A 10,592-nucleotide genomic window follows, 5' to 3' on the forward strand; every position below is an offset into this window, starting at 1 on the left:
ACAACTGCATATCACAAAACCGGCTGCTTTGACCCTGCTGCTTGCTGTTATAATTTGCTCCTTTGCTAAGTCATCCACATTTTTTCCTGCTTCCAGTACATCAAGTACAAACTGACTGTTCACTTTGTTCTAGACTAGGATTGTACTCGCTTGCAGACACTAACACCGACAGCTATACACACGTTAACCAAGTATTTGTTCCTGTTATACATTTTAGAAGTCAGTGTCTGCACAGGCTGTCACAATAATTCAGCAGGCACACATAAATTTTCATGGAGCTATGATTTTGACAAATATATAACACATAGACCTGGGCAGACTTTCTCTTACATACAATACTTATGTATCCCACTCCTTATCAACTACTATTGTATCAACATAATCAGTGTTATTCACTTCCTTTTAATTTGCTGCTAATCTGTCTAGCATGTATTAACCCTGCCTGCAGTGACTGGGGAAAACATCTTGCATAATCAAAACCAGTTTACATGAAAGCAGTAAATATTAATGTAAACGTAATTATTCAAGTTCTCATACCTGACCATTTTCGAAGAATTGATTTGTTTTTGTCACTTAATGTTGACTTAAAATAGACAAATAAGACAACTTTAAAAAATGATTTTTAATTCCTTTAGGCACGTTATTACTAGGTGCCTAATGCAAAAGTATAATTTGTTCTGAGGTATGCCAAATTACACAAGAACTTATGAGATCTTATGGAGGGATGAGTGCAAATTTGAACTCTTTAGTTCAAATGTTAAGCAGTATGTGCATGATCCACCCAACAATTCCTGATTTGATTGGCAACATATTCATTTTTCAGCTTAACAATAATCCCAAACATACTGCCAGTGCAGTAAACGGAAAGAAAAACACACAATGGAACATTATTGGTCAATAAATCTCTTAATAAATAAAGATTATATTCCCAATTTTCCTAGCAAAATATAGACAAATAATGGGTGGCTGATGTAGCTATGATGTAGCTGCATTTTGGGGGATTCAGCATTGTGTGATGAATGGGAATTTTAACATCTCGAGATTTTGCAACTTTTACACAGGATTGTTTTGCATTTCTTGGCAATTAACGTTATTGTTTTGTCGCTTAAATTTGATTAATAAGATTGATAGCAAGTGTTGCGTCTCTTAGTAAATAAGATGCTGGCAGCTTCAGCTGCTCTTCTTGGCTTAGCTCACAGACTGATAACTGTACTGGCTGCCTTTACCTTCTGTTTTATGTACATTACACAAAACAGATATTACGGAATGTGGTGACTAATGATAGGTGGATTTTGAGAAATCAGAGATTGGCAATTCCCTGTAGGTTGGAGCTCAGAAGACTACCAGCTGCTTTCTGTCGTTTTATATTCATTTTTGGGACAAGTGCTATCAGTCCTGTCATCTGTCTTTTGGCTAGAAAGTCAGGATCACAAAAAATTATTTATTAATTCCATCTGGGTAAAAAACAAAACAAAATCCCCTAAAGGAACTTAGTGATCTCAAACTGACCTTGGTCATTCAATTATTCTGGATGATGAATGTTTTAACTTGTAAATGACCCATTTGTAACAGCATTAATTAGACTTATTGAACTAAGGAGCCATTCATCAAGCTATGCCACACACACTACTGAAGCATTCAATGAGTGGACAGCTGAGCTACACAGGATGAAACCAGGTTGACTGTTATCTTTGCAAACAATAACTAAGAGTTGTTTGCATATAATACATTTAATTAAACAAGATTATGTCCAATAGTTAATTTCTTATATAGTTATTTCATAACATGACAGTTTTTTTTTTTAACAAATTCAAAAATGGCATCTGAGCATATATAAAGAAAGCTATCCTCGGGCTGTCATGAGTATGAAATATGAATTTAGAAATCTGAGCCTATGCAACATCCTGAAAGAGATTGGCACTGTGTTGCTAAGCGATTCTCTGAGACTGAGTAGTTCTCTCTCAAAGCCAATTGCCATAAAGTGAATTCTCATTTTGGCTTCATAGTGACTTTCAAGTGTAACTAAATTATATGTCCTAATAACAATATCATATGCTGTCACAGCTCCGTGCAGAGCCAAACAATCAAACAAATTCTTCTGGATGGAAATATCACATGCTGTCATTTTCACCATGTAAAGGAATAACACAAATATGTGAAGCAACCACAATATAAAGCTTAAAATATCAAGAATATCAAAAATCAGCTGTGGTTAGCCTATAACCACAGTTTGCTCCAAAACTATGGCACACAAAAATATTTTTTTAAGCTTCAGTTTTTTTTGTCTTAGTCAAGCAAAGAACTTCATTATGTATGTCGGAAGCACGTGCTGTTTATTAGGACTTAATCTACAAATGCTTGCAATTTAATATTAAAGTTAGGGTGTGGATGATTAAACATGTTTTATTTTTAATTGTGATTCTAGGCTCTAGTGATTATTTAAAAATACAATCAAGAGACGATGATTATCCTGCTGTATTTCATTTCCTGTCTTGTTTTGTAGAGTGATATCAGATGAACGGTTAACTCTTTTCACTCTATTTCCAGTCTTCAGTTTCACACACACTCTAACCAATTTCAACCTTGCTGACCAATTTCTAAAGGCAAAATATAACATCATATCAATTTGTTACTGATCCATAATAGGGGTACCGGAAAAATATCAATAGAGCATCATTTTGTGATATTTTGCATGGTGATATTCTTTTCATACAAGGACACTAAATATCTATATTTTATAAAATAAATTTAAATACTAAGAAAAAGAAGCCTCATCTCAGACACCACTATTGTGAGATTACGTTAGCAAATTGACTCGGCCCAAAAAGACAACCAAACAAACAAAATAAATCCAACATCGGACACACTTAGCTTGATAAAGCTAGCTCCTAATAATGGCTCAGTGACAGGAGTCATCAGTCACAATTAAAAAATAAATAAATTGGTGGCTAAATGGTAATTACATGGAATTGTTTTGGGGTTTTTTTTACATCCTGGTACCGATCACTACTTGTGGTGACTAAATAGGCTTGGACCGACAGCAATCCTCCTCAAAGAGATAGCAATTATTTGCATATCTCACAATCTAATTTATAAATGCAGACAGATTGCCAACATTTTGCTGTCATTCTGAATTAGTCTTTATCAATGAGGACAACCTAAGGGCACTCAACTCAACATTTATGGCAGGTTTTGCTGACAGTGTCATCAAATGAGACAGCTTTATCTTTTTGATAAAACAGATATTGACAAACTTTTAATTTGAGGACATCATTTGCAGTTGAAGAAGGTTACAAATCTCACTATATGTTATTGCAATACTTACCATACTGAAAAATGTCAAAATATTGTGATCACATTGTATTTTGTGGTGGCTGGTGTGTCCCACCTCTGATGTTAACATACTGGTTTTTCCTGGAGTTTTAAGAGTGGCAAGCAACAAAGTAAAATAGTCTTAAATGACCATATTAAGACCTTTTTTTTTTTTTTTACTGTGTTATGAATTCAGCACACGCCTTTTCTTTGCAGCATTCCACTTTGACCTCTCCTTAAAAGCCCAAACCATGTTTTGAACTGTTTACCTCAGACAGCACATGACAGGAAATGAGCTTTGGTCAGCAAGATTGATCTAGAGGATGTAAAAGTCATAAGGAGGTTTTCAGAGGTAGACATCTGGAAACGTGATTAATAGTTACCTGCCTGATCACCACCTGTCCTCCCTCTTTTGTGCCTGGATCAGCCACAGGGGTATACCTTCAGGCCTCTGCAGTTCTTATCTGTCATTCATTCACTTGAATTATATGAAAAATTGTGATTTAGCAGAATATTATTTGCTCAGCCTTAACTGATGTTGATTACCAAACTTTCACAGGAACACAGCACACTTATTAGCTGCCACATTTCTGAGCACTAACATTACATTTGTAATCACCGCAGCAGCAAAACAGTTTATAGTTGTGTTTACTTTTCATTTCACTCTTCATGTCAAAAGGCTTTACAATGATTGCAACCTCATTAATCACGCAGCTTGTATCTGTCTAGTAACTGATGAGGAGAGTATCAAGAATCCCCTTCACATCTTCCCATCGACACTGCTTATGGCTTTTAAATTTTGATGTGAAATTTGTATAAAAGGGACTGAGATTGCAGCTCCACCTGGATGAATGAGTGGCTTTTGTGCAACTGCAACAGTGTCTGTGCCACGAAAAACAGTGAAAGAAGAAGAGACAGAACACTCAAAAAAAGAAATGACAAGGACACAACGGAGAGAGGGTCTGATTGATGGAGAAGTTGTTTCAGAAGACAGTCAGACAGCCTCAAACAGTCAGACTCCTTTTCAATATTTGACAGCCAGTGTCTGCGCATCGACGAGAAAGAAACAGAGTGAGCCAGGGGAAGGGTTTGTTCTGACTTTTACAAGACACAATATCAACGTTAGAGGATAATTAGCTTGGTGGGTATGTGGGAAGAGATTCTGAGCTGATGGCACCCATTTTACTGGCAATGTTGATTTTTTTTGTCTTTTTAGGATGGTGCTGATGAAGGTTGCCTGTTGAATTGAATTTGCTTACACCAAATGAATCCAGAAAATGAAACATACTGTATTTGTGTGTGTGACTGTCAGTCGGTGCACCAGGCCAACTGCACAGAGAGAGCAGCATGCAGTCGGCTTTCCGGTTCGGAGTAAGCCAGAAGCTCGGGGTAGAAGTTGCATCATTGACTGTGCCAAAGGAGAGTATGCTATCGATCCTGGAGGCTGGCATCTGTTGTCCACATGGAGAATTCACACTTTACTTTGTTAGACTCAAGCGTTATCTGCTAGATAACATCAGTGTTTTGTTTCCAGTGCACCACAGAGGGAAACTCTTGGAATTTCCTCTACTTCGACGCACTTAGCAATTTTCGATGTTTCCCAAAATGGTAGCGATAAGGCGTAAATTTGCTGTTTTGAATCAGTGGTGGTGATTGTACATATAGACATGCCAGCAATTACAACAGGACTAATAAAGATTGCATGTTTTTAAAATGTAATTTTAACTCCTGACTATAATATCCTCACATAATCTTTCCTGGTCCTGGGCACTTCGAGCCAGCACTTAATTAAAACTAATTTTTGTTGTGGACTTGTGATTCTGTTCTTTTGGGAAATGAAACATTCAACTTCTATATTTTGTCCTTTGAAGTATTATATTGTTTGTTTGTGTGTTTGTCTTTCTTTGAGTTTTGTTTTCTATCCTTCTATCCTTGTCTTTCCTGTCCAGTCTGCCCTAGGCTTGTCAGTATGTCTGTGTGCCTTTCTGTCTCCTCTGTCGTGTCCCTGTGTTGGTCTGGTTTCTCAGTGTGCTGTCTTTGGGATCCCTTTTTAATTCTCATTCAAGTTTGTATGTCTTAGTCCTGATCCCAGTGTTTGTTATCTCCTATTTTACCTCCTACTTTTGCACCCCCTTGTCTCATTAGTTAGATTCAGTTCAACTGTGTTTTCTCAGATGTTTCCACTCTACCCCAATCTCCTCTTGTCTATTTATACCCTCAGTTTGCCTCTGTCTTTGTTGTGTCCTCCCTTGACATTTATCCCCATAGCAGACTTGTTGTTTTGGTTTCCTTGGTTTTTGACCTGCATTATTTTGTAGTTAGTTTAAGTTCAGCAATAAAGCTGCGTTTTAGTTTACCTCTTGTTTTAGAGTCCTGTGTTTTGATCCGACTCCTGCCTGCCACACAGCCAGCCTCGACAACACCATTATTTTTTTCATATTTTACAATATTTGAGTAAACTGTAAGACCTGCTATGATATATGGTTTAGAGATGGTGATGCTAGGGATATGGTGAGGAAGAGGAACCACTGCGATGACCCCTAAAGGAAGCAGTCGAAGAAGAAAAGTTATTCGTAATCGAATGACTTCCCGTGGTTTTGAGATTCTCAATGTTCAAATATGTTTGATCAGTAGGGTTAAGACTCCTAGTCCCCTACAAATGCAATTATTAACACTTATTTGTTTGACTTATATTGACTTTTTTTTTTGCATGATAATCAAAGACCACACTATATTCAAGTGGTGCTATAAATGAGGCATTTTTAGTTTGCTTCCTATTCATATGATACACTTGTAATTTACTAGGTTTCCTGGTTGACTGCCAAAAAGTAGCTTATAAAGGAAGCAATCGTGGCCTAATTTTCAGGGTGCTTTTTTCAAGAGCTTAAATGTTGCTTCTTCAGTGTTTGACAGGAAACAACAGTTAAGTCCTTCCAGTTCTTTATTGTGAGTTGTAGGTGAGAGGAAAGTCACAGGGAACTGTGACAATGACGAGTTTTGCAGTTATCCAGAGATTTAAGCATTCGGAACAGAAAGCACAGTGCAGTGGAAAAAGAAAAGGCTCATGCTGAGGGTATGTATGGGATACTTTGTACTTGTAAAGCAAATATTTATATGATTTGTATAAAAAACAGATATTGCAAAAAAAAAAGTTTTTTTTAGTCAGTCAGTTAATATCACAAAAATAAAAAAATTAATTCAAGCCTAGAAAAATTTCAAAAAGCATTAATTGTAACATAAATGTTATGTTCCAGCTGGCTTCGTGTGCACTTGCCACTTGTCACAGCTTTATTGCAGAGCATCTATTTAACAGAGTTATGCTCTGTGGATGACATCTTACAAAGGCCACACAGCTGAAATACCCGAGGCATCTCTTTCAACTTCCACACTATGGCGCCACCAGTGGAAGACTTGCTCAGGCATCATATTATATCTACTACATGCAGACTGGCAAGCGTGGACTGTTGACAGGTAGCAGGCGCCGCAGAGCAGCTGTCTCCCAGGTGAACTCATTTCAATTACGGGAGTGGATTTCTCCCAGCTGATTTCACTCTGTCTCGGCTGTCAACCCATAGTGACAAAATGGGTCGACGTGCCACTATTGGTGTGGCGCCAGCTGCCAAGGAAACACTGTCAAAGCCAAGCAAATGCCTTTCTCACTACACTGGTGCCGAAATCAAGCCAGGGAAACACTGGCTCACCAGTGTCTCTTTCCTGTGAGATCCAATGAGCCCGGCAGCCAAAGGCGACTTGCTGATAGGGATGGTTAGTCTCTATGGTAACAGCAGCGGAAAGGAGTCGGTAAATACAGGTAAATGGAATTCTGCAAGGGCTGAAAAAAAGACCCTGGGTTTTATAATGCATTCACTTTAATGCTGCAAAATACAAAGCTGATACTGACATTACATTTGCCTATTTAGTGCCAGTCATTAGTTCACCTAATGCTCAGTCCTGAGAATATTTCAGTGTGACTCATGAGCTAATAACTACAGTTCATACTTTTAACTTGGTCCCATTTGATATTTTCAATTCTGTCCAAAAGACAGCGAAAGAATAAAAAATCAATAACCTCAAAAAAGTGTAGCGCGTTCTGCAATAGTTGATTAACAACAGCTCTAAAGAGACACCTCGATCAACATAGTTGAAATGCTATTACATTCCCCTTGAGTCGCTGAAATAAAAGGGAACAATTAACCATCCCTTTGTGGCAGTTTATGTAATTGAATAAAACAAGACGTGCTTATTTTGACCTGCATATTCCTCAAAACTTAATTTAAGCATGGCAGCTTACACATTCAGATCATATCATAACTCTAAGTAGATTATTCTGCAGAGTTGCCTGTGTTAAAAACCACCTTTAAGTCAAATCCAAGAGCCTCGTCACTGGAATGTTATTATGTGGCTGGCCCTTGGGGACACAAAAGGCTAAATGGATTAAACTGCCAGCTCTCTGTAATATCTTTTCAGTGGGATCAATGGGAAAAAGTGCAGACATTACATCGTAGTGACCTGTCCTGTATGCACCTGCAGATAACACCTAATCTATGATTCACCTAAAAAACACTGAACATTTAGCTGTCTATTCCCAGGAGCTAACAGAGTCGGTGTTGTCAAGGCACATGACAGGCACTCCGGCTTGGAAATTGATTGCCAGAGAAAATCCCAGGAATTGACGGCAGAGAGCTTTTGTAAAGGGCATCTGCAGCACAGTAAGGCAGCAAAAACCACTGACAGCCACGCACAAAATATAAAATTTAAACAATAGTGAAAATCCCTGCTTATTATACTACACACAATGCATCTTTTGTCACCCTGAAAGCGCTCAGCAGCAGTAACACTACTCTCAAAAATAGAAACCACTGACTTATTATGCAGCGGCAATAATGCTCTATAGTTTACGCAAAAACATCAATCTGCATCTACAAGACACTGAGCTACAATACGATTCTCTGAAGACATGCAACACTTCACAAAGGCTGTAATTAATGGCGTACTACCAAACATCTGAATACTCTGTTTGTACAGCATTACCATAACCTTTTGTCATGCCTCTATGAGTGTGCGCAAGCTGCTTTTTACATAGACAGGTTTGTGAGTAATAACCACTGAGGCCCTGTATGATAAAAAGAGGTAACGATTAATTAATGTCTAATGGACTCATGACTCTAAAGTGGGGCTATGACCTGCACCAGCAAGGCTCATAAGGAGATAGCTGAAGGGAGGCCACAGAGAGCAAGGAATTATGAACTGGAGATGATTTCTGCAAAATTGAGAATCACTATGTTTGTTTGTTTTTGTTTTGTTTTGTTTCATACACCACCAGCGCTTCGAGTTTTATACAGATGGTGAATAATGAGATATAATCCTTTTTATTACCCTTTTAATCTGCTGTACATGTAATTATTGTCAATATAAATAGCTCAGGTAAATTACCAGCTCACTATTGCTGCGGCTTTCACTGGGGAAAAAGACGCTTCAAGCAGAGAAGTCGGTGTTTGTGTGTGTGTGTGTGAGAGAGAGAGAGAGAGAAAGAGAGAGGGTGCGCTTCACATACATCTCTATGACAGAACATTGATTTATACATAAAGCTCAGTAAGCATTACAAATAAGCTCAATAAGCTTTAGAACTGACATGATTAAGTAGTAAAAAAACAAAAACAAATCAAAAGGTTTAAATCCAACTTACCTTTATCTTCCTGAGTGTGTGTGTGTGTGTGTTTTATGGGTGTGGGGCATTGTATCTATAGAAATTTGAAGAGTAAACAGCTTTATATCCTCAGCTCAATTATAAAAACCACATGCATAAAACATAGTAGTAATAATACTAATGATGATACCATACAATCATATCTACCTGTGAGAGTTTAAGGCCAACATAATTCTACTAAAATGAATATTTATTATTAAATGTATACCAGTGTTTCCTCGAGCTTCTGATCAAGCTTGCAGCACCATGTTTATGATCTGTATGTTTATCAGTGGGGGCAACTTTTGGCCATATGGCAGAGAGATTGTGCAGGATCTTTTTACGAGAAATGCCATAAATGCTGCCCAGTGCATAAATCCTCACGTCGTCCTTCATGTGCTATTCCAGTAGAGCCTACTTTCATATCATCAGTGCGTCAACAGAACTTTATCATCCTTTAAAAAGACTAATTTTAAATGATTTCCAACTAGAGGAAATGCAGATCAACAGGTGCCAATTTAACATCCTTATAAATGACGATGAGTCTGCAGCTGTGTGACGCATTTTTTCTAATTTTTTTGGTTAATTAGTTTAAAAGGGGGATTTTTGTAAGGTGTTAAATGATTCAAAATAAAAAAAACACCTTACCTGTGTCTCCTGACAGTTTTCTCAGTGTCAAATGTTCTTTTGTTGCTGCGTGTCAGAGTTCCTGTGAATCAAAGCTCACTGCAGCAGGACGCTGCTTCCCTCTGTGAACGCGGCGCAGTCAACTTATGTGAAAACAACGTTTGGATTTTTTTTCTTATGACAGACGACAGACAAAAGCTCATTTTAGTCCTTCGAAATGCTTTCCTGTGCTCACGCTCCACCGATGCTCACTCCAAATATGGCCATAGGAAGTGCCGCGATACTTCAATGCCCTTGAATACGGTCGGATGTATGGCTATTAAGCGTTGACCGTTTTGTGGACAACCGATCGTTAAACAAAGTGTACTGCGTAGATTGATTGTTACTGTTTATACACGAGTAAGTAATATGGCTGGCCGGGTTAACCGATAAGGAGAAAAAAGTATAAGGCAAAGGAAATAGAAACGAAACAGTCGAATCATTTATCGTGTAACATGGCCAACATTTGCTACCTCGACTTAAAGTGAAAATCAAAAATAAATTTAAAAAATGTAGGCTACATATTTTTATGTTAGTAATTTTATTTATTTTATTTTTTAACTTTTGAGGGGTGAGGTAGGTTTAGCAGAGAATTTGTTTTCTGATGACAAGTTGGGTAGAATACAAGAGCACCCTTTTCTTCTTCTACTTCTATTTCTCCTCCTGCTGCTGCCTTTAGGGTTCGGCCCAGCGTATAATCTTCCTTACTTTCACATCACCTCTATTATCTTTCACACCAACGTCCTCCATCACTATATTCATGAATTTCCTCTGACTTCTTCCTCTTTTCCTCCTGCTTGCCAGCCCCATCTTCAAAATGCTTCCCCCTTATATCCACTATCTTTCCCCCGCACATGTCCAAACAATCTCAGCCTTGCGTCTCCAACTTTAATTTCAGCTCAAACCTGTGCTGTCCCTCTGATCATTT

The 10,592-nt window shown here is 37.9% G+C and overlaps 1 protein-coding gene across 1 annotated transcript in view; it reads right to left on the reverse strand.

Annotated features, from left to right (window-relative positions):
• Window positions 1-9,878, reverse strand: part of baiap3 (BAI1 associated protein 3) — a 53,556-nt gene extending 43,678 nt beyond the window's left edge. The window contains exon 1 of the mRNA XM_085271686.1: window positions 9,647-9,878. The gene's annotated coding sequence lies outside the window, so the exon portion shown is untranslated. The remainder of the gene's footprint in view (window positions 1-9,646) is intronic.
• Between the last annotated feature and the right edge of the window lie 714 nt (window positions 9,879-10,592).

This window comes from Mchenga conophoros, linkage group LG4, assembly GCF_057382185.1.
Source record: "Mchenga conophoros isolate Kocher_MC1m ecotype Shallow Benthic linkage group LG4, M_conophoros_male_GT1.1, whole genome shotgun sequence".
In the NCBI taxonomy this organism is placed as follows: Eukaryota; Metazoa; Chordata; class Actinopteri; order Cichliformes; family Cichlidae; genus Mchenga; species Mchenga conophoros.